This window comes from Acomys russatus, chromosome 8 (assembly GCF_903995435.1).
Source record: "Acomys russatus chromosome 8, mAcoRus1.1, whole genome shotgun sequence".
NCBI lineage: Eukaryota > Metazoa > Chordata > Mammalia > Rodentia > Muridae > Acomys > Acomys russatus.
In genome coordinates, this window is record NC_067144.1 from 41,195,017 (window position 1) to 41,221,867 (window position 26,851).

Consider the following 26,851-nt stretch of genomic DNA (forward strand, 5'->3'; position numbering starts at 1 on the left):
TGTCATACTTTAAATAATCCATTAATTACCAGAATCTAGCCATTTAGAAGTAATCAGTCATTTAAAATAGACAGCTGTTTAAAAAAGCTGAAGAGTTTGGCAGCATGCTTTCTGAAAAATTGATCCTGCTTGCCTTATACTTTACCTCTCAGTGTCATACATATTGTGGCACACTGTGAAGATTCTTAAATCCAATACACACTTTTAGCAAAGTAGCAGGATTCAAAGTCTATATTAAAATCCATAGTTTTTATACCAGTAACAAATATATTAAGAATATAGTCAGGAAACAAGCATGCTTGTAATAGCTTCAGAAATATAAATAAACATCCCAGGAAAGGAATGGACTCTACCATGAGAAATACTGAAGAAAGAAAGTGAGAACGCTAGGAGATAGAAAGACCTCTCCTGCTCAAAGAGTGGCAAAAGGAATATTGTAAAATGGCTATCTTGCCAAAAGTGATCTACAGGTTCAAGCACTCTCCAGTGACATGAAATATCCAATGACATCATTCACAGAATTGGGGAAAATCCTGAAGTTTTGTTTGGAAGTACAAAAGACTTAGAATCGCTAGGACAATTCTGAGTAAAAAGAACAATGAAACAAGTACCACAATACCAAATTTCAAGTTAAATGATATGTCAGTGTAAATCATATATTGAAGAAAATGGTATAGATAATGCTAAATGTGCACAAATAAAAATTAGATTAATATCTCTTTTAAGCTTTTTAATTTTAATTTTTTATATATACATTTATATTATTACACATATATACATTAAACTACCTATAACAAGAAGAACCACAAAACAATCAGGAATTATATAAGTGTTATATTCATAATGTTTTGGCTATTTGTATTTGGCAACCTTGAAGAAAATATCTTTCCTATCTTGGTGAGTTTAAAATTCTGAACGTAAATCAGTATCTATTATATTTCGTCTCTATCAGCTTCAAAAATCTTAAACAATCTAAAAAATCTTAACCACTAAACAACTAAGCTTAATTGTAAAACTAAACTGTCTGGTCTTCAACCCCATCAAGGACTTGAGAAGGAATAAATTAATTACCTGAGTATATAGGGAGAGTAGGTTAGCAGCTCCCTAAATGAGAAGATGACAGAGACAGTTTGCTACCTGAACAGTCACCCAAAACTCTCTATAATGTTGGAGCATCATCTTCAGCCTTCTGGTGAACTATATTTGATAGGAATTCTTGTGAAGCAGGAACTATTGAGGACTTGCTTAACCTGTCTTGGCAGAGTTTGGCCTTTGCCTCTACCTGCATTCAAGCTTGCCCATTTTTAGGCAGAATTCTGTTTGTGGTGGAAACAAAGACATTTTGGCCAGTGGCTTGTTTGCCACATTTGAAGGCATCTCCATAAAGAAGTTCTCTGATGCTTGTCATCTTTTTTGAGTGTTGCCAGGAGTTAACCTGTCTCATTGTCAGCCAATCTTTAAAATAATAGACACGTTTTTAAGTGCCATATTCTGTAGGTCTCTGAGGTTTTTGAAGACATTATCTAACTATTTTACCTTATCTTTCTATAGAATCATATCTAACTGTTATACTTAGGACATATATTCTTGTGATAAACATATACTAATAATTGTGATGACCATGATTTGATCAACCAATACTTAACTTGTATAGCTTACTTATCCTAAACAGCCTGCAAAAGCACTCTCAAAATATTGGAAGTAAACCTTGTATTATAATTGAGTTTTATGGGTACAATACCTCAAATTTGAGTAGAAATATATAAAATATGTTTGAAAAATAATTTTAAATTAGAATTCTATATGAATGTATCAAAACTAAACTTATTTTGCATCAATATTCAAAATTCTATACTAATGAATTAAAAATAACCTTGTGAGTAGCAATTAAGTCATTGGGTTGAGGAGGAGATTCACTAGTTTACTTTTTGTCCTTTTTTATCATCCCTGTATATTTCTCTATTCCCCCTTCTTTCTTTTCAACCTCTGTCTCCAAACCTGAGGATGAAAAGATAAAGGAAACAAGAAATATCCTTGAGTCCATCCCCCCTTAAGGGTAGTGGGGTGTTGTTCTCTTAAGGTTTCTTCTGGCTGATTTGGGATGAATAACACTTTTATAGAGGCCCAAATAAGATCATGGAAAATGGTTAAACAAGCTAGGAAAAGCATTTTTGGTCCAGTTTCTAAATGTTGAGAAATTCCAGATTTAATTAAAGTGCTGTGTGAGATAATCTGAAGTGCTGGACCAATTGAGATTGGAAACTTTCTTCAAAGCTGTCCTGGGAGCTGTCCTGTTCTGATGAAGAACAGCCACTGAAGTACTTGGAGCTAGAACGTGAAGGCTGCAGGATGCCAGTGTCCAGCACACTGAGAGGAATGAATCCTGTCAGGTCTGATCCAGCAGCACTATCCAGTTCTTTTGTTCTGAAAACATACAATTTCTCACAAGCATTATACAGTCCTAAAATGATAAGTGTGTAAGGGGTGTGTGATGCATAGAACCATTAAGGGTGGCTCTCTACTCTTTCTGTGAGCAGTAGGACGATTTCTGTAAATTTTCATTCATGCCATATGAAGAATGGCATCTAATAATAAATTACAGGGATTCTGTAACCAACAAGAAGCATTATATATGCATAAATATTCATGTCTCAGCCAGTCTCAAAGCTGTTCCCATGTAGTGGGATTAGCAATATAAGTCACCTGCTTATTCTGCAGTTTGAATTCTTCATATCCTGATTATAGCCCCCTCTCACACAAAAAGTCAGTTCAAAATGGACTAAAGACTTTAGTGTAAGACTGAAGATATGAAACCAGTAACAGAAAGCCAGTGAGAAAGAGGCACAGGCAAGGTCTCTCTAAAGATCTCTAACAGATAAGTAGATCATTTCAAGAACTGACAAAGAGCATTGCATGAAATTTAAAAGCTTCTACACAGCAAAGGAAACAAGAACAGAGTGAAGTGATATGAATATTAATTTTGTTGTCTAATCATTTGATGGGCAATTAATATCATGAATATGTAAAGAACTAAAAAATTTAGATACCAAAAATCCAATTAATAAATGGGAAAAAACGAACAAATACTTTACCAAAAATTAAGTACAGATGGCAAATAAATACATGAAAACATATTCAACACCTTTGACCACCAGGGAAAGATACTTTCAGTCTGTCAGAAGACTTATAATTAAAACAACAACCACAAGAAAGGCTAAGATAGATGATGAAAATCCTGACAATAGTTGGTAGGGATACAAGTGGTGCAGCCAGTAGGAGGCCCATCAAAGTTAATACTAGAATTATGATACAATCTAGCTCTATCACGCCTGAGGGCATATCACAAGGAATCTACATCAGCAGACTACAAAGACTCTATGGTGATTGCGGCATTATTCTCAATAGCCAAGTTAGGAATCAGTAGATGAATAGACAAAGAAATGGAGTATGAACACAAGGTTTATTAATTCATATAAGAGGGTAAAGCTATATTCTTTGTAGGAAAAGAGGTAGAATTCGAGATCATCATACTAAATGAATAACTCAAACTCAGAAAACTAAAAACTGCATGATTTCTATCATATGTGGATCCTAGCTTATATAAGTGACAAGAAAATGGAGGAGCTATATAAATAAAATGGAAATATAACATAATAACATGAAACTCATTTGGAAATAAGAGTCACTGGGGTAGCTGACAGAAGAGAGCGACAGAAGTGCATGGGGTCAAATTTCACTATATACTAGAGAATGGTATCATTATACAACCAATCATGAACAGTACCTTGGAACCAGAAGGGCAGGGGAGTAGCACATACTATTGCCAAACTCTACTACCTGGCTAACGTACATAATCAACAGTGTTACACAATACAATAACCTTGTCAAGATACCATCAGCAAACAAGAAAGAAGCAATTTTGAGACCAGTGTTTCTGGTGATACGGGCATTAATGACAACAATAGAGATACTTGGTGCAAGAAAACCTATCCTTTAGATAAATTGCCAAGCTAAAGTCCTAACTAGCATATAAACATTTAAACACCATCTGAGGGAAAAGAAAATCTAACTGGAGCAAAGTAACCATACAGTTTTACAAGCAGGAAGTGGCAGCAGAGGGTACTGACAAGCTGCAGGTGCCCTTTGCACTGTGTTGGTGGCTCTGTGTCCACGCCCCCTTTGCAAGCACCATTAACCTACATTTCACATTGACCTTGATGTGTATAAATTCTGTAGAGCTGACAACTAGTCTTTTAGGCATTTAATGTTCAATCTCAATTAAAAGCTCTTTGGCAGCAAGTTCCTTGTGAATACAGAGTAAGGAAGGACTGGGTGTAACATGTGTCTGTCACGTTGTAGGAAGCAGAGGAACATCATTAGCCACTTTAAGGCAGGTTTTCTCTCGGTCTTTGCGAAATAAGATTTATGACATTTGTGTAATATTTTTTCTTCTGAAAGTTGCAATGTAATGAAATACTAAGAGAAAGGGACATTTGAGATAATAAAGCAATAGCCAGGCCACAAAGAAAATTACTTTTTTAAAGGTACCAGAATTTAGCTTACAATTCAGCTTCTGAATCTATTAATTAGCACTAAATTTTGGGAAAATTGCCTGACATATGCAATTGCTTCAAAAGATATATACAGGAAATCTTCAGAGACTTTTTTAAAAGAAGTACTTTTCTCTTGAACCTTTTTTGGTTAACCTCCTATAATCTAATTTTTACCATCCACCTCTAGCCCTAATATTCTTATTTTTGACTGGTCTGAGAGTATGGTAATTGGTCCCTCTGCTTCATTCCTTTTTGATTAGGATTAATTGAGTTTCTAGGTCTCTAATAACCCTGCAGTAATATTTTGCAAGAAGTCAGGTTCTTCTTCCCTCAATGAGATTTCCCTTCAGTGGCATGTATGACACATCTATCTATCTATCTATCTATCTATCTATCTATCTATCTATCTATAGTGCATGTATGTATATGTGTGTGCATGTGTGTATATGTGTATGAGTGCATGACTGTGTATATGTGTATGTTTGTGTGTATATGTGTATGAATGTGTGTGTGAGTATGTGTATGTGTGTTACTGCATGTGAGTGTGTGTATATATATGTGTATCTATGTGTGAGTATATCTATGTGAGTGTTTGTGTATATGTATGTGAGTGTATTCTCTATCTCTGTGTGTGTGTGTGGTGCGTGAGTGTGTTTGTGTGTATATGTGTAACCAAACAATTTTATCTGTCTCTGGCATCACCTGTGAATTCAGACTTTTAACTTTAAACTCATTTCTCCAGATGGCAGAAGTGTTACTTTAACACAAAGTTTTTTTAAACTTTCTATTGCATTTGGAAATAAAAACCATATCTTAGCATTTAAGATTTTTTTTCAGAACACATTCTAACTATTTTTCAAAATTTAAATTCTGATTTTCTCCTATTTAAGCCTCATACTTAAGGCATATTCAAGTGGTCCATCTCCATGATACAGGAATGGCCTCTTCTCAGACTTATCTGCACACCCTGCCTCCTTATTTCATAGTCAAGCCTTTTTTTTCTCCAACAATTTTCCTAGCCACTGAATTCTTCAACATTTCACAATTGCTTTCACATTTATTCTAAATCATAGCATTTAAATTATAGCATCTCTGATAATGACCAGATGGGGTAAAAATAAAAACATTGGTAGGGCAATACAATTAAAAATAAAATTATTCATGCAGTCTGGAATCAGGGCAAACAGGTTCTACTTGGGGCTTCTTTTGTTCTTCAATGGAATATTGTTCTTCATGAGGTGTCCAACATATTTTGAGCTACTTTGTGTGAAGAATGTCCTTTAAAATTGTGTAAAAGTAAGGATGGACATGATCTGTTGTTTGCCATCCTCTTTTTTTCTTCATCAGGTCATTCGTAGAATTGCAACAATGGAAGTGTTTTTCAAAGCAAGTAGAAAAACCATGGTTGGGCAAGCTATGGTTGTATGTGCCTCTAATTTCAGCATAGAAGAAAGAGACAGGTGGATACCTGTGAGTTTAAGGGTAGCCTGATCTATATAATGTCTATATAATGTATTCATGGCCAGTCAGGGCCTTTTCAAATCTTGCTAGTATAAACTGATTGTAACTAGTATCTATATACAACAAACCAGGAAAGAGATTGCTTTACTTTTCCCCAAATGTGTTTATTCTCATGCATATTTTGGAAACGAAAATACCAGAAGATACAGAAATGGTATCTTTGATTTAAACTCAAAGTTTTTAAAGTAAGCACACAGAAAGAACAAGAACTTCTTTTAAAATGTCTCATCTCTAATATTTTGTTGCAGAAAGTATTTTAAACAAAATGTATGCAGCATATGGTAACTACCATACCATAATTGTATATCTAAGACAAAGGAAATGCTTCAGCACAATTCATAGAGAAGTAAATAGCCCAAATTGCCCCTATAAATGGCTGAGCAGAATTAAAGCAAGCTGACTTTAGAGTCTACACTTTTAACATTTCTAAGGGAAGCAACAATCAACCTTCTACATGCCTGTAAGTGTATTACCACACAAGGTTGAGGGGGCACTGTGTGGCTCATTCAACAATTACCCCCAGTTTGCATTTTAGATTTTCATTATTTATTAGTGTAGCAGCATTTACTGAACACTGATGTGCCATATGGCGATATTTATCATGGACGTCCTTGCCTCCTAGCGGTAACTGGGAAGGCCAGCGCAGACAAACACACACACACACACACACACACACACACACACACACACACACACACACACACACACAGAGTTTTAGGTGCAGTGCTAAGGGTAAGGCCTCTCTCTGATCAACATGTTAGTCCTGAGTCGTTCACGATTATTTTGAATTTGGGGTTTCCTTTTTTTTTCTATAAAACCAAATTTGGGAGAGAATCTTGTTGAATCTGTTGAACAGGAACACCCCACCATACCCCACTCCTATCGTTCGAATCTGCTTACACTCAGTAGCATCACTCTGATCTGCTTTCACTAACAATCTCATTTGTCTTGATGTTTCCTTTTAGCATTTTTCTATTCACTGACTCCATCTTGCTCCTTAGTTATCAGTCTATTATCATTTGCCCTTACCGGGGTTGCAGCTACTCTTTCTCCCTTCCTGTTTACCCCACTCCTGGTTCTTAAGCTGGCTACCATGGTCTTTCTTGAATAAGTCTGCCTTTCTAGGGAGATTTTTAAAAAAACAAAACAAAACAAAACAAAACAACAACAACAACAAACAGATGTCTGAATATAGTGCAATGAAAATAAAAGCAAGCCCTGGAGGAATGTCCTGAGTTAAACCTAAAACACAGTCAGGTGTTAACCATTTGGAAAGGAAGCAATCCTGGCAGAAGGAACTACTGTGCAGAGCCTGGCCCAGGCTAACTATCTTGAGCAGTCGAATAGAGCTGGAGCATGGGCTATGATTAGCAAAAGCCATTCAACTGGGGAAGCAAGTGCCGATCAACCTGGGCTTTGAGAGCACTGCCAAAGAACTTGGCTGCTCCTCAACAGACTGTGGGGAGCCTTGGAGATTTATAAAGCATGGCATTGATGTTATCTGCTGTGCATTTTTGTGAAGTACATTGCTCCAGTATTTCAAAGCATGGATAGGCAGATAATGAAAATGGAGGTAGAAATGCAAAAAACCTTTTAAATTATTCTTTTAAAAATATGGTTTTTGGATATCTAAAAAAGTATTTTTAGTCATTGAAAGACTTGCCCTGCCAGTACCCAGTAAGCCCTTGAGGATGGCGATGGACGTTTTTTGAGAGTTACAGAACCTTCCTGGGCTCTAGTGAGCTTATCTTGGTAGAGGTGGTAGTGCCGGAAAACCAGAATCATCAAAGCTCAGCAGAGCCTGTTTCTTTGGTGTTTGCTATATCAAGCTCAAGAAGACTAAGAATTGCGACAAGGAGTGAGTAGAGCAGAAACAGATGTGTTTAGTAAAGGAGAGAAAAAACGTTGCAATGGGAAGAGTTAACCTAAGAGAGGGGGTACTTCTCAGTTGCCTAGTTTAGTGAACTTTCATTTATGAGATTTATGACAAGAATTACGTAGAGACTGAGGTAATATTTACTGAGACTGGTAATTGTTTGAGCACACTGTGTGTTGAACATCGAGTAGCCTATACTCTCTATCTGCTTCCTCTGGCCAGTTAGATGATTGCATTGCTCATTCCATGAGGTGAGTAGCAATGTATGCTGTCATCTTTGTCCACCCTCCTTTTACTCTTTTTAGTACTATTAATCAAGTCACTGTCTTTATTCTCTGGGAATGTCACTAGCTTAAAATTTCCAAGAGACCATTGCTCACTCCCTACTTCCTAACTCTTGTCTTAATAGCAAAGAGCCATAAGCAAAACCCTATCACACCTCAGAAGACAGTATTTTTTTTCTTTGCCATTCCTAGGCTGAGGATTTGACAACCAAAGACCATTCCTAGTGCTCAAATCTTGATGAACGTATTGGCTGCATCGGCTTACTTTTACTGTTGAAACCCGGAAAAGATCATTGTCTAAACTACTCCATTCTTGTTGGTCCTCCTGGACTCTTTCCCAAGTGTCTCACAGTGGTGTGGTTTGCCTCCTGTTTTAGGACTTCTGGATATAATATACTGAGTCATCCAGAGCTTTTTCTGTGTCTTTCTTTTTTGGCTAAATTTAACAAGCCATCTCAACAGAGAATATAAATTGGTTCGTAATGGAGGTGAAAAAGAAGAATGGTATCACAGTGAAGAAGACAGAATAAAGGAAGCCTGGTTCTGGATTTGATGTGAACAGTGGGAAACAAAGGCAATTCATTGTAACGCCTGGGAACAGGCGTATCTGGGGGTGGGAGGCTGAATTTCTGTTTAGCTTAACCTGTACATCTGATGCCTATACATGGAAAGTGTAAATAGCAGTTGTGTTTCTGGAAACCCAAAAGAGTGATGCTGATGGTGATTCATGGATGGCGCTTGGTATCCACAGTAAAAAAGAGACAAGGATTGGCTCCTGAATATTTGATTCCAGCAAACATGGAAGAATAGAGGAAGAGAACATGATAAATAAAGCAAATAAGTAGCCAGAAAAAAAAAAGGGGAAACCTGGAAAATCAAGGAATCTAGCAAGGCAAGACAAGCTTTCTAAATGGAATAGGCGGGAGGGGCCAGAGTCACAGAGTCACAGTGAGATGATCAATTGACTGCTCTTGTTTTTTAAATGTCAACTGAAAAATTAAATACTGACTATTTTCAGTTTATCCAAAACTGATTCCAACTGGGAATTGTTTTTCAAGTTTAATTTTTATATTTGTAATTACTCAAAGTTTTTAAAGATGGTATAACAAAGTATGTTAAATTACACAGCTCTAAATGACAGAAATTTATTCTGTCACAGGTGAGGTGACTATATCAGCAGAGTGGACTCCTCTTGAAGACTCCAGCAGACAATTCCTTGGTTTGTGGAGGCCTTATTGTTATTGCTTCATCCATACTGACGTGGCCACTTTGCCCTCTGTATGTCCTAAGCATTACCTCTGTGAGTTTCTCTTCTTCCAAGGATCCACACTCATCCAGAATGGCCAACACTGTGCTATATACTTCCAAAGTGTTTTGCTAACTTTTCATAGTTCAAGAAAAGCTATCATTGGCCTCATTGTGAAGATGATATTGATGGATTTTGTCTATTGTACTTTATGTGAAGAATGTCCTTTAAAATTGTGTAAAAGTAAGGATGGACATGATCTGTTGTTTGCCACCCTCTTTTTTTTCTTCATCAGGTCATTCGTAGAATTGCAACAATGAAAGTGTTTTTCAAAGCAAGTAGAAAAACACTTGGGAATTCTTGACAATTACTGAAGGTCATAAAAGTTCTATTCATCCATTGTAGAACTGAGATCTAGTTATCTCTGCTGAGGTTCTGAGATAGATCTAGACTCGTTAGGTGAGTGAGAGTGAAATCTGATTGTCTGCTAGGGTTTTAAGGGAATGAAGGCTATGTAGATGATCAATGCAATGTAGAGGGTATTGCCTTAAAGCAACCCTTTACCTGTAAGTGAGTCATTCTAGAAAAACCAGATCTCTCTATCACATACTTGCTCATAGTAGTGGTGTCTGCCTACCTCTGAATGTATAGGCCAGGCCTGCAGCCACAGTCTGTCTTCTGTTCCCAGCCCATCACAACGGAATATTATTAAAGAAAGTTACATATCGAGCCAAGTATATCTATTGTTAAATGATCCAGAACTACTAATTAAAATAGGTAAAAATCCTCTTTGGAAGAGTCAATATAATTTTAATTTCTGTCATATATCGCTAAGACCTGCAATGAATAACATTTTATAAACAAACATGCATTGCCAATATACAATTGACATCAGTCATCATTGAACAAGGTTATATTTTATGTCAATGCTATTCATATAATTTTAGCTTTAGAAATTATTTTCTGATGCTTGTTAGAATCATTCTTTTTTTTTTTTTTTCCGGTGACCAAGATCATTTAATAGTGACACTGTTCCAAGTCGGTACTTAGGCCACCCAGCTGCACCCAAGAGGATGCAGGGCTGGACCAGAGGTCACCCACAGGAGGAAAGGTAGCTACACCCATCCGTCTCCAAGCCACCAACAGCAGTTGACAAACCCGCGATGGCAGGGCCCTCATGGAAGCAGGCCGGCTTGCATCTGGAAGGCCAGACCATCCCCTCGGGTGGCTTGCTTATTGATCTCTCGGTGTCGCTCTTTGGTTACGATTTCCTCTAAAACCTCACCATCTCCCTTGATGAGGCTTGTGCGTCCTGTCTCTGGGTCCACCACCTTGCGAATGACACTCTGTCGAGCGTCCTACTCCTCCTTTGTCATGGGCTTCATGGCCTGGATGCGAGACTTCTGCTCATCTGTCAGGACTGGGCCATCGTTGTCCTCCCCAGCTGATTTGTGCCACTGATCCAGGGAAGGGCCAGGCAGAACCTCCGCCTTGTGCACCGCCACTGCCTTCTCCTTGCCCTTCTTCTTCAGCTTCTTCTTCTTCCTTTTCTTATCCTTGTGTTTCCCTTGCTTCTTCCGGCCATCACTGGAAGAAGAAGATGATGCGGAGCTGGAAGAGGAGGAGGAGGAGGAGGAAGAGCTGGATCTCGCTGTCCTCCAGGCCTTGTGCTTGCTTCTCTCCTCAGCACCGGAGATGCTGCTGGCCTTGTGACCTCGGGATCTGGAGGCTGAGCAGTCCCTTGAGGTGTCCTTACTACTCTTCTTACTTCGCTTTTCTGACCCTCGCCGACCTCGGGACCGACTGCGACTTCTCGAGCGCTTGCAAGAGCCAACGTAAGCCATAGTGAAGCGGGTTAGAGACCCCAGCTCTTCCGACTCTGAACAGCGGGCCCTTTCTAGAATCATTCTTTTAGAGTAGAGTTTCATGATTCCCATTCAAGTTAAGAGTTTAGATCGATAGATTTAATATTAAGATTTTCTTCCAGAATGTGCTCTGTGATATGGTTTCAAAGTTTATGACTTAGTGGGAGTATATATTTGTGTTATATCATTTAAAAATCACAATATTATATAGCATTAATGTCTTACCATTGAATACATATTTTATATTCTGCTATAATCAGAGTGACTCTAAACTGTCACAGAAACATTTAGGAACCAAAATCTAAATATTTTCTCATCAGCATATTTGAACCATACATATGATTGTTCCAACATAGATTTCTATGTTCAAAAATTATATAATCACATGGTATAATTATTATTTGTAGTTATATATTTATTAATATTATTTCCAATGCACAATTAATTTCTTACAGTCTACTTTCTTGAATAATAAGGCTTGAACCTTAGAATTATTGAATCTGGTAAATGGATAGGACCTTATGGTGCTGTTTGACTATTAACATTCTTTTTTATTTTTTAAGCTTTATTTATTTATTTATTTTATCCATAAATTAAAGACAAGTAACTGCAGAAAAGTGCAAGATGATGTTTAAGAATCACCATGTTACAAATTCCCATACCTTTACTCACAGTTTTTTTCTAATATCCTGAATTCAATTTTGAGTAGAGTCAAACTCATTATCATTTTAGATGTGAAATGTTTCAGTATGTTTTGTTATATAATATTATTCACTTACTAAAGGAGTTCTGTACTTAGCATCATAACGTTTTTAATTGTTGTTTTATTTTTTATTATAATATAATATAGTTCCATCCCCCACTTCCCTTTCCTCTGACCTTTTGATTTGTATTCACTTGCTCATGTGCTTCTGGAACTAAGTTGTCTCATTTTCAGTGAGTGTTGGCAAGAGACTCCTTAGGGTCACTTCAGGTCCTTACTGCTTCTCTGTCAACACTTTCCCCTTGGTACATGGGCTAGGGATGCACATCATCTTTATGTTGGCAAAAGTCACCTCTATCCTTCATTAATACTCATTTTTGTAGCGTTAGTAATGCTAATGTTTCCCCTGTCTCCTGCCTCTAAGGTACTATATATGCCAGACATTTACTTGGAACATGTCTCAGATTTTGTTTCGTTATGACCTTTGATTATGTATGCAGTGGTTGGTATTAAAAAGTATAATGGATTCTGACAACTTTTCCCCTTTTAACTTTAGCCTCAAGTATCTGTACTTTTAATGGTAAGTCTCTGTTCTGGGTCTAAAAAACCAAATGTTACTATTATGTGTATATTGTATATGGTCCCATATAAATGAAAGATATGTATTTTGGCCAAAACCGTTTTTGTGTCAATTCCTACCCAGTTGCTCCCTTTGTTGCTATGATGAGCATCAAGGCCCAAAGCATCTAGGGAATCAAGGACTTACTTGATTTACAGGTTACCTTCTAAGACTGAGGAAAGGGAGGAACTCTCAGCAGGAACTTGGGGGCAGAAACCACAAAGGAATGTTCCTTGCTGACCTACCTTTTTTGCTTGCTTAGCATACTTTCCTACACAACTCAGTACCACTTGCACAGGGATGCCACCACACATTGTAGGGTGGAGTTTACTATTTCAATAAGTGGTCAAGCAAATGCCACAATGATTTGGCTGCAGACCAATGTGAACTGGAAAACTTCTCAGTGGATGATCCATCTTTGCAGTTATGTCAAGTTGAAAATCAAGATTTTCACATGTATATTAATAATGTGGCATACAACTTGAAATGTTCTTTATCTCTTAAAAAATTAACCCTTTTAGTCAGCAACTAAAATGTGTAATTATTGTCAAAGAAATTTTATTGTGAGAAATAGCCAAAGTAATATAGATTAAAATGGCAGTATTTAGTGATAGAAGTATTTTATACATAGATACAATACAAATTGTTAGAATGGTATAAAACAACAATAAAATAGTCTTGTAGCCTATGTAATTTCTTGAGTGTCAAAATGAAAGTTTTTCTTACATCTACTTACATCTTTTATTTTCTAAAATCATGTATTTTTACATTTATTTATTTATTTGGTTTTACATTTCTGCTTCACTTACCCTTTAGTGTTTGTAATCAAACCATGGCCAAAGGCATGCTGGGCAAAGCTCTACTCTGGAGTGTCCATCCTGCCTCTGGTATTTATTAGCTTAGGTGACTTATAAGAATCAGTTGATTTCTTACCTGATTCATGAACTTTTTCCTGAGCTTAATACTTTTGATTGCTTTAGTTTTCTCTCTACTAATTAATTTAGTGCTCTTAAACAACATTCAAACTTATACTTTATTGTTCTAGCCATTGACATCTCATATGAAGGACGAAAACATTCTAAGCCCTTCCATTAGCCTTCACCTTCTGACTTATAATAATTATCAGTAATTAGATGAAATCATTTCCAAGTGTGTAAAATCTCATATGTATAATCACTCATTATTTTTTTCTACCATTTTGCTTTTAGGCGGATTCTAAACATTTTATGCTCATGACCAGAATCTATATTTACTTGATTATATAAATACTAATCTTTATAAATCCATTACTGAAATTAACTTTTTGAAACAGAAGTATAATTCATCTTTAAACCAGTTAGTGGCAGAGAATATTTAAGACCTCAAGGTTAAATGAATGCTTTTAATTATTATATTTATAGGATAATTCTATTTGCTTCATATTTAAACCAGGAACTTCATGGTAAACACATTTTTGAAAGTTTTACATAAATTTAGCTTCTGCTTTTGTCATGACCTTTGTGGGAGGAACAACAAATGACTTAGTCCACTGGTTAGCACAACCATGATGGGTGTGCCGTGGAGAGGCAGAGGCCTGAGGACTTCGTGTCCTGGGTACTTTGCGGTGTTACAGAGTCACTCTGCTTGTTGCCTTTGTGGTCTTCACATCCTTCTCAGTTTATGAATTGTACAATAACTCTATGGGGGCTTCCAGCCCCTCACTGGGTAGTATCCTTAGCACTTACAATAATAGTATTTGTTTTTGTTTTTTCAAGAATTGCTGCTGGAGCAGATTAATGATTCATCCACCTCCCTCAGAAAGAAATTAAAAGTGTAGATAATTAGCAACGACCACCATCCTTACTTAGAAAGAATTTGAAAAGTAGATCGTTAGTAAGATTAGGTTAAGATGTTTTTGCTAACAGCTATGATGTAGAAAATCTTAGGGAGCAATTTGAAGTTCAGAAAAGCACATTGTTTCCCCCCTCTAACTACTTTCCATTTATTAAACATTTTAATGTAGACAGGTGTTACCCCCAGTAAGACCAAAACAGCATCAGGTGGTTATTTATTTATTTTTTCCTTTTTTAAAATAAGAATTTATTCAGATTACATCCAGATTGTTATCCCCTCACTTGTATATTTCTGTTTCTACCCTCCCGCCCTCTGTCACCCTATTCCCCTCCCCTAGACCTCTGACAGAAGGGGACCTCTTTTCCCACCATATGCCCACAGCCTATCAGGTCTCATCCAAATAGCGTGCTTCTCCCTCTTCTGTGTGCCACTGGGCCTCCCCACCAAGGGAAAGTGATCAAATTGGGGGCACCAGAGTTCATGTCAGAGGCAGTCCATATTCTCCCCACAACTATGAAAAACGAGCTGTCCATTGGTTAGATCTGGACAGGGAAATCTTGAAATTTGCACTCATCCTGAGTGAGGTAACCTAGACCCAGAAAGACATGCATGGTATGTGCTCACTTATAAATGGATATTAGGCCAACATAGATGTCCTCTGAGAGTTTCCATACAGTGGGGGATCAGAACAGATGCTAGGAATCACGTTTGGAGTCCAGGTGAGAGTGGTATGGAAGAATGGGGGATGGAAGGACCCAGAGAGTTCAGGAGCCCCACAAGGAGACCATCAAGTCTGGCTGACCTGGAGCCAGGGGTCCTGCACAAAGTGTTGTGCCAACCAAGGACAATGCGTGAAGTAAACCTAGAAAAGCATGTTTGTAGGAGTTGAGCTAAGGACTTTTTGAGGTTAAGGAACAAGAGCAACAGCAGGCTGATTTGCACTGGCTGCTCTAACTTGCTGAAGCTGGGCTGCTGATCAAGACGATGATTAATTTCTTGTACCCATTTTTGCCCTCAGCTTCCTGATATAATTTAACAAAAAGTGTTAATGAGTAGATGTTCACCTTGAAGATTTAAAGCAAAAATGGTTGGCTTGCTTTTTATATAAAAGTTTAGGTTTGCAATTCTTCTAAGATTTTTAAAAATCGCCTGTTAAGATAAATAATAAGAAATGATCATTTCTTTGTAACCTCAAAATGCAGCCTGCCAGTAAAGAGAAACTGGCTGAGAAAATTACCTTGCTTGCTTCCACTTTGTTAATCTATAATGAGCTGATCAGTTACCAATGTGTGTGGGTGGGATCTTGAGAACAATTTGTTTTTCACTCACATAAAACATTGATCATAGGATTTGAGGTACATTTTTTTGATGTACACTCATTGTAATTACTCACTAGAACTAAAACAGAATGTAATTACATTGTAACTTTTACATAAGCTGTGGGAGAAAAAAATAAATATTTGGGAACTTTGCTTCATTCACCAAATGTGTAAGTAAGTAAGTATGTATGTATGTATGTATGTATGTATGTATGCATGCATGTGTTTGTATGTGTGCTTATATCTTGTGTTTTCATAGGCATACTTAAATTCCTTAGGTTGGCTATTTCTTTCTAGCACCTTCTGTAGGGCTGACTTTGTAGATAGATGTGTTGGTTAGAATAGGAATGGCCACCCCATAGACTCATGTGTTTGAATGCTTGGCTCATGAGGAGTGGCACTATCAGGAGGTAAAGCCTTGTCCGTGGGTGTGGACTTGTTGGAGGAAGTGTGTCACTGTGTAAGCAGGCTTTGGGGTCTAATTTATGTCTAAGCCACGTCCGGTGGGAGAGTCTCCCTTTGCTGCCATTGGATCAAGTCAGCTCCTTTCCCAGCACTATGTTACCCACCATAAGATTAATGAAGTAACCCTCTGAAACTGTAAGCTGGTATGAATATAACTTCTTCTCACCACCTCATGGAACCTTCTCCAAAACTGACCACATACTTGGTCACAAAGCATCTCTCAACTGATATAAGAAAATTAAAATAACTCCCTGTATCCTGTCAAACCACCACAGTGAAAGCAGGACTTCAACAACAACAGAAATAACAGAAAGCTTACAAACTCATAGAAACCAAACAACTGTCTGCTGAAAAAAAAAATAGGTCCAGGCGAAAATAAGACACTTTCTTCTACAAGTTGCCTTGGTCATGGTGTCTCTTCATAGGAATAGAAAAATTACTGAGACACTGGGAAACACAGCAAGAACTGGTCTCAAGAACAACAAATGATTTTAAAAAATTGTTTAACCTATAGATTTTCAATAACCTGAAATAAATTGTTAACAAAGATATACATTTGGTCTAGATTCAGAAGTTCCATAAACATATGTCATACGGAATCAAAATCCTTTTAATTGTGTTTATTTTTCCTTCTGCCATCCAACTTCTCACAATTGTTTTAATGCTATTTTAATGAGGCAAGGCAAAAAAGGCATAAATGTCAATGCTCAAAGAAGGTGGATCTAACCAGACACATGGAAAATTTAGTATGGTTAAAATCTGAGCTTATATATAACTTCTATTTTTAACAGAACATAACTTCTCATTCTTTGTTCTTTGCTGTCTTGGAAATATAGAAATGATAAAAAGGGATCATGCTTTAAAAAAAAGAAAGAAATGAAAGACTTTCTAAAATTTATTGAAAAGAATATACAATACTGAAATTTATGGTACATACAGTGACTGCAAGAATAAGAGGAAAGTTCATAGCATTATGTGCCTACATAAAAAAATTGGAGAGATATCAGACTAGTAACTTAACAGCACCCCTCTAGAACAAAAAGAAGTGAATACGTGTCTTAACTGGGGCTTCTATTGCTGTGAAGAGACACTATGACCACAGCAACTTTTCTAAATGAAAACCCTTAATTGGGGCTGGCTTACAGTTTCAGAGGCTTTAGTCCGTTATCTTCATGGTCGTCTGTAGGCAGACATGGTGCTGCAAAGTGATGCACAGGCATCGGGAAGTGAAACTTCCATACTTGGCCTAGCTTGAGCATATGAGTCCTCAAAGTCTGCCTACTTAGTGACACGCTTTCTTCAACAAGGCCACACCTACACCAACAAGGCCACACTTCCTAATAGTGCCACTTCTGCTTCCTATGGGCCAAGAATTCAAACAAATGAGTCTATAGGGGTGATTCCTGTTCGAACCACTACACACACACACACACACACACACACACACACACACACACAAGAGGAGTAGATGGCAGGACATAATCAAACTGGGGCCTAAAATCAATAAAATAGGAACAAAGAGAACAAGAACAAAGATTCAATGAAAACAAAGAGTTGGTTCTTTGAGAAAACCAACAACACAGACAAACCCTTATCCAAACTAACTGAAAGACAGAGGAAAATATGTAAAAGAAAAAATGTAAATTTGATTACATTATACCACTTCAAGAATTTCCCTTTATCATTAGAAAAAAAAAAAAAAACTATGCACAATCTGCTTCTTGCTTTTCCCGCTTGCTTTTATGCTGTACTTTTCACCTTGGTTATTTCAGTCACAATGAGCGCTTGCTCTGAAGACACATTCCACTCCTCTTGTTCAAGGTTTTCTCTTCACCTGAAACTCTCTCCATCCATTCCATAGGCATCTTGACCTTTCAGGCATCGGGTTCGCAGAGAAGCCTGACCTCACATCCAGACTCCAGGAGTCTCCTTCTCTCACGGTCTTCTTCGTCTCTTTTTATTGCTTTATTTTCTTATTTGCACCTGTCACCACTTTACATTACAGGAGGCATTACCTATTTACTCTCTGTCTATCTGTTAGGCTTCAGGATCCCACGAGGACAAAAATTCTCTTGTCTCCATATGGATGTTTTATTTTCACCCTGTCCTATCCCTCAAAATTATGTGTCTCAATGGATATTTGTTGAATAATAAATGGAAGAAATCTGCTCACCAAATCACTAAGGTCAAAAGCTGTTCTTTAGACTCTCCTACTGTGAAGAAAAACTCTGCACCTGTACTTTGCAATACAGAAGTCACCAGCCACACATGGCTAGGGAGCATAAGAAATGTCATTAGCCAGAACAGATTTCCAAACCACAATTAAAAAAAAATTAATTTAAACAAAAATAAGTACATATCTCTGACATATAGATACTGAGCATTCTATACATGTTGAATAAGCCCATTTAAAAAAATCTTAAATCATTTTCTATGGAACATTAGTACTGCTCTGATTTATATGAATGTTTCTCAAGGTGTTCGACATACCTCTTCTACTGAGATTTCTTTATTTTTATTCCTCCTCCTTTCTTCTACCACCTCCCTACCTCCTTTTTCTTCTTCTTATTGTGTATAAAATGAGGAATGCCTTTATTTATTAATTTTTTACTTATTTTAATCATGATTTTAAGAGAGATATTGTTATGTATGCATGGCCATTGTCATTTTAGTGCAATTTTGGGAGCAAAGTGAAGTTTTTAGAAGCATGCCATTATTAATGGTTTACACACTCATTATTTATACTAAGGAGAAATGATAATACTGTTTTCTTTTATGTCGTTGTTGTTCTTTGCTATGGAACTATTATTTTCTTAGCATTATTTTACTTACATTGAAGTCTTTAAAGTGCCCCATTCATCTTTATGCATGCTGTGCATTAATTGAAGAAACTGTATTTCTAATATATCTAAGACTATGACACAGTTTGTCTCTAAATTAACTGTGTGCCTGCCTCATATATTGGTTAATTTATTACCAATTTCTACAAGTTACTGTTAATAGAATATTAAGCAATTCTGAAAACAAATATTTTAAAAATGTTTTAGTTATTACATGATGATTTACCAAGAAGATATCTCCATTACAACTTTTTGTATTCTTATTTAGATTATGAAAAGAGTACATCATGATGTTTTTAAAAAATTAATGATTTATTTTTTAATATATATGTATGGGTGTTTCTTGTGCTTGTATATCTGTAGACTACGGGCATACCTGGTGCCTAAGGATGCCAGAAGAGGGTATTAAATTCTTAGAACTAGAGTTACAGATAGTTGTGAACCACTGGGGGTTCTAGAGGTTGAACCTGTGTCCTCAGGAAGATCAGCCATTTCTTAGCTGTTCAGCCATCTCTCTGTCTCCAACCACTATGATATTTTTATTTAACCCATATCAAATGTTACATGCACATGTCATATATATATATATATATATATATATATATATATATATATATATATGTATCATTTCCTGAAAATGTTAAAGCCTAGATATATTTTAGTATATTAACATTTATTTTTATTTTTTAATGATTTTATTTTCTGTTTATGAGCATTTACCTAAATATATGTATACCATATCTGTGCCGTATATATAAATATATGCGTACCATACCATGGAGGCCAGAAGATGGCATCAGATCCCTGTAACTAGAGTTCCAAATAGGTTAGAGATTGAAATGTGTACAAAGAACTGAACACAGGTCCTCTGCAAGACTGTTGGGCTGTCTCTGAAGGCCCTATTCTAGGCAGTTTTTAGGTGTTGTTTTGGTTCCCATTTTCTTCTGAAGTGCATTAGTATTTCCTTGTACACATGAGTGAATTAAAGCAGATGCATGTATAGTAGATGGAGGTAAAGGTGAGAATAGAAGGAAGCAGAAAAATGAGGCAAAAGTCAACCTACTCAGGATATAAGTCGATATGAGAGAAAAACAGCCACAATTATGTGAGATTTTCCATATACTTAAGTCATAAACACAGAGAAAAAATAATTTATGAACCATACTCGGTTACATTTGGTACTTATTTTATTTATTTATTTTTAATTATTTAATTAATTTATACAGATTACATCTCAATTGTTTTAATTTATAACTGAATCACCTGGGTAGGTCACTTAATTTAGTAATCTGCATTTATAATAAGTCTCTCTCCCTTTACCTCTCCCCCTCCCCCACAGAGTTCCTGGGGACAGGAGTAGGTCTCCTTTTTATTTAGTTGGTTTTCATGCATACGCCCAGAACACGATGGATTTGACTTTGAAGCTGGGATGCAGGAGACGGAGGGAAAGTTCTGAGCTAGAACGGGGTGAGAGAGAATCTGGCTGCTGGAAAAGAGACTTACAGTCATCAGGTAATCAGGGTCTGATCACATTGTAGGCTCAAGTATAAATTGTATACCTGAATTTTTTTTACCTGAAGTGAAACATGTTTGCCTGATCAAACAAAAACAAAATATTCAAAAAAGCAGAAAATTTCACACACACACACACGCACACACGCATGCATGCATGCACGCACGCACGCACACACGCACACACACATATATATGAAGTTAAATATACTTAGAATGGGCAAATAGTGATTAAAAGTTTCCATACTACGATATCAGCAAGAACAAATGACTTTTTTGATGATTGTTTCCCAGTTAAAAAAAAAAATGTCCAGTTAGGTAAAAAATTTAAAATATAGAAAAAGGTCATATACTCTTCAATTAGTCTATATTCCCATCATAATCAAATATATATAAAACAGGAATAGCATGGTATAAGAATCTTGCAGCACCATCTTGTCTTCCTTAGATAACAGACTTGTGTGCAAAAATTTCAACAGAGTGTGAACTTATTTTATAAATAATATTTGATAAACAAGGACCGGAAGTTTCCCTTTTAGTAAAGTTTATGAAGTTAGAGACGCTAAAAGATGGATCAAGCTGGTTAGGCAAAAAGGAAGACAATGACAGAGCCCAGCACATCACCATTATGTGAAGTAAGGAAGCAGGGTAAGAACTCTAATTTGCCAAATAACAGCCCTTTATGAAAGTTCATGCAATTCAAGAGGGAACAGGAAATCATTGTGATTATAATTCTGGATTCCAGCACTAAAGCCTGTATGAATATGATAATTTGTTTTCCTGATAATAGTCTTAAGATGTTTTCTTTTCTCTTTGTGAAAGCTAGTATTTTCAGAAGTATAAAGAATAAGAACGCTAGTTGAGAGTATCACACCGATCTGAAGTGTAGCTAGAGTGCCACAAACTATTTTCCTTTAACGTTTACTCAATACAACACAGTCTCCAGCTTCACTGAGGGGGCTGACCACGTCCACGACCAAAGCTCCCTCTAAACTGGAATAATGTCTATGAGCCAGCCCCAGCCTCCACTTTCCTGTAGGTAGCAGGGGGCACAGTGCTTTTTCTGCAGGTGTCTCTTTGCGCCCCACCTCCTTGTGAATCTCGCAGGTTTCTCATCCTCTGTCTCTCAAGTCTCCAAATCTCGAGACTAAGTGAAGAAGCAGTTTTGCCTGGAGACATTTCTATTGGTACCTTACAAATGAGGGCATCCAGTATCTCCCAGATTACCTCCATCTAACCTCCGGAGGTTGTGCCGGCCACCCTGTGCCACAGCCGTCCTGAGACTGGCAGGCCTCCGCACAAACTATTTTCCTATCAGTGCATGTGCGTATGAAATAATACCGAGCCCTTAAGCTTTTTGCTTTTAAATCAGAAAGAAATGCTGAACATTATAGAATGATTTCTGAAAATGGTCATATTGAACATGAGTTGTAGCTCATTGCCTATATTAACAGAGAAAAGTATAGGATAAATTTACAAATTGTGTGTCAATGTATTTCTCTAGAGTAAAATTTATACTGACACCAGTTTTTATTATTTTTCTATATCTCTATGGTCTCTTTGCTACATTTATTATGGCAAAATTTTGGTATTATGCCATATTCATTAAAAACAATGATGAACATATTAACGTAAGTAGTTGAGTTTGGAGTATGGGAACAGATTAGCACTTATGACTTTTGAAAATGCCAGAGGGAAACTTACTACTGTTGAAACTTCCTAAATTTATACATATTAAAGGGGATTAGATGTTGTCTGCATATCACTGGCACAATGCCTCTTCTAGACACCATGGGCTATCAAACAAAAAGTCCAGCGCTAGATATGGGCTACTTCTTTTCAAACTGTTGGTCAGTGGGGTCCCCTAGACACCTCCACCAATATTACAGGCTGTTTCCAAAGCTTTACTTTAACATATGGATGGTGATGTTAAGACCCTATTGCTGAGGATCCCATACAGCTGAGTCACAGGACAATGGAGAAATCAATCTGAAAGCTTCATCCATAGTGAATAACTTTTATAATGCCAGGAGATTCTATTAATGCTATTAAAGAAGGTATCACTAGGCCAATCATAAGACCGATAGTTACAATAACCCGGAGCGATTTGCCCACTGGTACAATGCAGTGGACAATTAGGGCAAAAACTAACCACTTTCTGACTGGATTTAAAGCATGCTCTAGAAGATTAAACTGTTCTTGGTTCCATTAACTGGGCCAAAAACAAACAAAACAAAACAAAACAAAAAATCTGTGACTGGTAGGACATAGGTCCAACTGGGGAGCCTAGCACTATACTTTTGCTAAAAGGATATAATAATAAATTGTCTTCTAGGTTCCTAGGTTTAAACCCATAGCTTAGTTCATATTTCAACCCTTAGTTCATCTCTCACTCCTCACTAGAGAAGCTTCTTTTTTTCAGTGCTGGCAATTAAGACTGAAACGCACAACCAATCAATGTGCAGCAAGTTAGAAAATGTGGAGATGTCAGCTTGAAGTGGAACACCTATGAGACATTCCTTCCCACCACGGCCGAGAGATCCTTAAGGAAGAGGGATTATAGGAGCCAGAGGGGGGGTGTGTCTCCAGTAAAAACAGCATTTGCAGGACATGACAGCTCAGTGGCACATCAATCACAGAAGCTGTAAGACATGGACAAGACAAGGCAGTCCAGATTGAATGCCAACACATGGTGGTTGGACTCTTGTGACCTCACTCGGTGTGAGGAACTTAGTAACTGATGGATACCGGGAGGGACCATTGGTTTATTCACGCACACAGGCCCCAAGAGACTACCCATGCTCCAATAGATGTTCCCAAGCCTGTGAGTCTACAAACAACCCCAAATGGACTTAGTGGGTATTAAAAATAAAGAGATAGAAGGGAGGAAAAAAAAAAACCAGTGATTGGGGTAAGAGTGAAATTGGAGAAGAGGAAATGGAGGGGGTGGAGTTGATCCAAACACATTGTATGCATATGTATTAATTAAAATTAAACAATATCACACCTAAATATTTTCACACGCCAAGGATTAATTAGTTGCTTAAGCGAAGTGTGGTGGCAAGTGCCTTTAATCCCAGCACTCGGGAGGCAGAGGCAGGAGGATCTTTTTGAGTTTGAGGGCAGCCTGGTCTACAAAGCTAGTCCAGGACAACCAAGGCTACACAGAGAAACCCTGTATTGAAACAACAACAACATCAACAACAGCACCCAAACAAACAAAAGACACTTGCTTAAGAAGTTAACTGTTTGAAGTAGACTTTTGTTTGGTTGTTTGCTCATTTTTTTTCCTATGTACTTTTGAAAAATAATTTTGAAGGGATCATTTTGGCATATAAAACTGAGACAAGGATGACAAGTTATGAGGCCACTGCACCAAAAGACCAGTAGCATTATTTTAGCTATAAAATAATTTTTTATCTTATGAAAATAGCAATTTTAACCATATATATGGTTGTATAACTAAGACATTTATCATTTGAAAAACACAACATTTCATTTTCCTGCCTGGGGAAATGCCGGTGAAATAGTTTCTGAGCCTACTGCCAATCACCTTTGTGACTGGGAGCCATGCTTCCCTCAAGCAGGGTAATTTGGTAAAGCTTTTGTTTTGTTTTACCAGATTTGTTTATCAACACTTCAGCAATAATTTTTGGAGGTTGACCTGATGTATTTTGATGCTAATCATTGTCTCTGTGACCCACCAGTACCTTGCCTAACCTGTTTGACCAATAAAAGGCCATCACATCTGGGCAGGGCAAATGGGATAGGTATGTCTAAGGTTCCAGAGCTTGAGGAGACAGAGAGAATCTTGGAAAGAAGAGAGACCTAAGGAGAGGGGAGGAGAAGAAGGTCACACTATCATGGGTTAGGTAGAGAAGCACATGGCTGGCATGGTTGTAGGATTTGGCCCAGATGAAGAACATTAAAAAGTATATGGGATTATGGATGTGCGGTAGCTTGATAGAAATTATTAGAACCAGATGGCATGGGATTGGAGCAGGCATGAGATAAACTACTTCCCGGGCAGTAGTTTAGGGGATTAATATCTGCCCTGTCCCAGGTTAACTAAGGCTATTTTAAAATATAATAGGTGTATGTGTCTTTCTTGATTGATTGCTAACCAGTTAGAAAATACTGTTGTCATAATAACTAAAGGCCTAATAATGTTTATTATTATACTGGTGTGATATTATATTATTGAATTACACTGTATATTATTATATTATACTGTATATTATTACACTTTATATTATTATATTATACTGGTAAGTTAATCACAACAAATAACTCTGTTAACTTCAGATCCCCTTGGAAGGAATTAATTTCTTTTCTTGTGGAAGTTGAGCAATCCACTATCCTCACCTTTGGTTCTTTCTGTCTTTAAGTGACCTTATGCTCAGTCCCTTTAGCAGCCTTATACTTCTCACTTAGCCTTTCTTCCCCCGGGGCATATTCTGGGATTTCTTACTACACTATATTATCTATACTAAGATGTAATATTTAAGGGGGACATTTCTGTATACGTTCATTTCAGTGTAATGAAATGGTTCAGGCATCGGGTATATGAAATAGTGACAAAGCCACAGAGGAGCAATAGACTGCTGTACATATGGATTGCTGTAGCAAATACAACAGCACGTCCAATTTAATATATGGCCATGCCAAAATGAAAACTGGACTTCTTTCAAAAGAATCATTTTTATTAATGTTTAGGGGAAAGGTCGATACATTAAATTCATGGGTAGGAATCTTGAAATAGTCATCACATCTAATGAAATAGAAACTATCACTAATGCCTTTGGTTGACATTTGTGATGGGTGAACTATGAGCAAAATGCACTCACAGTGATTGATGTAAGCTCATAAAAATGTTCACCCATTCACATCAGTCTGCTGCTTTATCTAAACCTAGAGTGGAGGAAAGTGCCCTTCTCTTACTTCTCAGCTAGAAAGCCTGGCACTGAACTTATATATCCATGCCTGAGTTGAGACTGAGTTCTGAGATGATCATTTATGCTTCTCTGTGAGATTCAGGCTAGGTAATGTTTGGGAATATCTAATATATATATTGTGATTTAGTCATGTAGCCATTTATTCAACTTGGTCCTGTAGAAAAGCCTTGTACCCAAACAAATAGTGTATAATATATCTTTAGAGGAGAAAAATACCCCAATACAATGACTGTTGAGAGGTAGGAGAACTTGCCTAAGCACAGACAACAATGATTATGGGAAATCTGTCAGTCTTATATGAATGCAGCTGACACAGATGGAGTTACAGATAAGAACTGAGCTTTATGTCATAGAAAAGCCAGGCTCCTTATACACTTAATCTTTACTTTAGCAATGTTCTAGGCACCATGGCAGATAAAATACAGCCTGTATTTACAGATCAAAGCATGTGTGACTCCTTATTCCAGTCTATCACTGGATAATTTCCATTCATAAATAAATAAATATAAGCTATATATGGGGCCCCATATTGCAGATTTGGGGCATGGAAAAGAAATAGAGGTGGGTCAGAAAAGAAAATGAAATCCTAGAAGATAAATGAAGGTGTGCCGGTAGTGCTCTGAGTTTTAGTGTTAGTTGTTTTTTTGTTTTTGTTTCTGTTTTTTTCCTTTGACACAGCATTTCTCTGTTACACATTGCCCTGGCTGTCCTGGACTCTCTCTGTAGACCAGCCTGTCCTTGTACTCATAGAGATCTGACTGCCTCTGTCTCCAGAGGGCTGGGATTAAAGCATGTGCCACCACACCTGGCTGAGTTTTAGGTTTTATTACCAGGGTCATTGTGAGCCCTCAGAATCTGTTACAGGGGCATTTGGTTGCTCTGGGGTCCAGAGAGTAACACAGGTGCTGTAGTGACTCAGCATAAGGCTGCTTAAATACAAAGAGAACCAACTCTGAGTAAGTATAGTGCGTTTGTTAGTCAGAACCTTTCTTTAGGCAGGCTGAAGAGTTTTATATACAGTACCATAAGTATAATCTGTTTAAAATATAGCAAACTATATTTTATCAAAATTAATATAAGAATAACTTCTCTACAAAGGACACAGGTAGGAGAATAAAGAGAGGAACTTTGAACTAGAAGGAAAAAAAAACCTCTAAAAATTGCATTATTAGCAAAGTATTTTATTCAGAAAAATTAAACACTATAAAAATCACAATTAAAAAAGGTAGGCAAAACTGAAAATGCCTCATCAAAGGAGAA

At 37.1% G+C, this 26,851-nt stretch overlaps 1 protein-coding gene and 1 pseudogene across 1 annotated transcript in view; both read right to left on the reverse strand.

Moving 5' to 3' along the window:
- Positions 1-26,851, reverse strand: part of LOC127192792 (ephrin type-A receptor 6) — an 877,103-nt gene that overhangs the window by 176,735 nt on the left and 673,517 nt on the right. The gene's annotated exons all lie outside the window — the stretch shown is intronic.
- LOC127192791 (ADP-ribosylation factor-like protein 6-interacting protein 4) lies at positions 10,600-11,327 on the reverse strand (annotated as a pseudogene).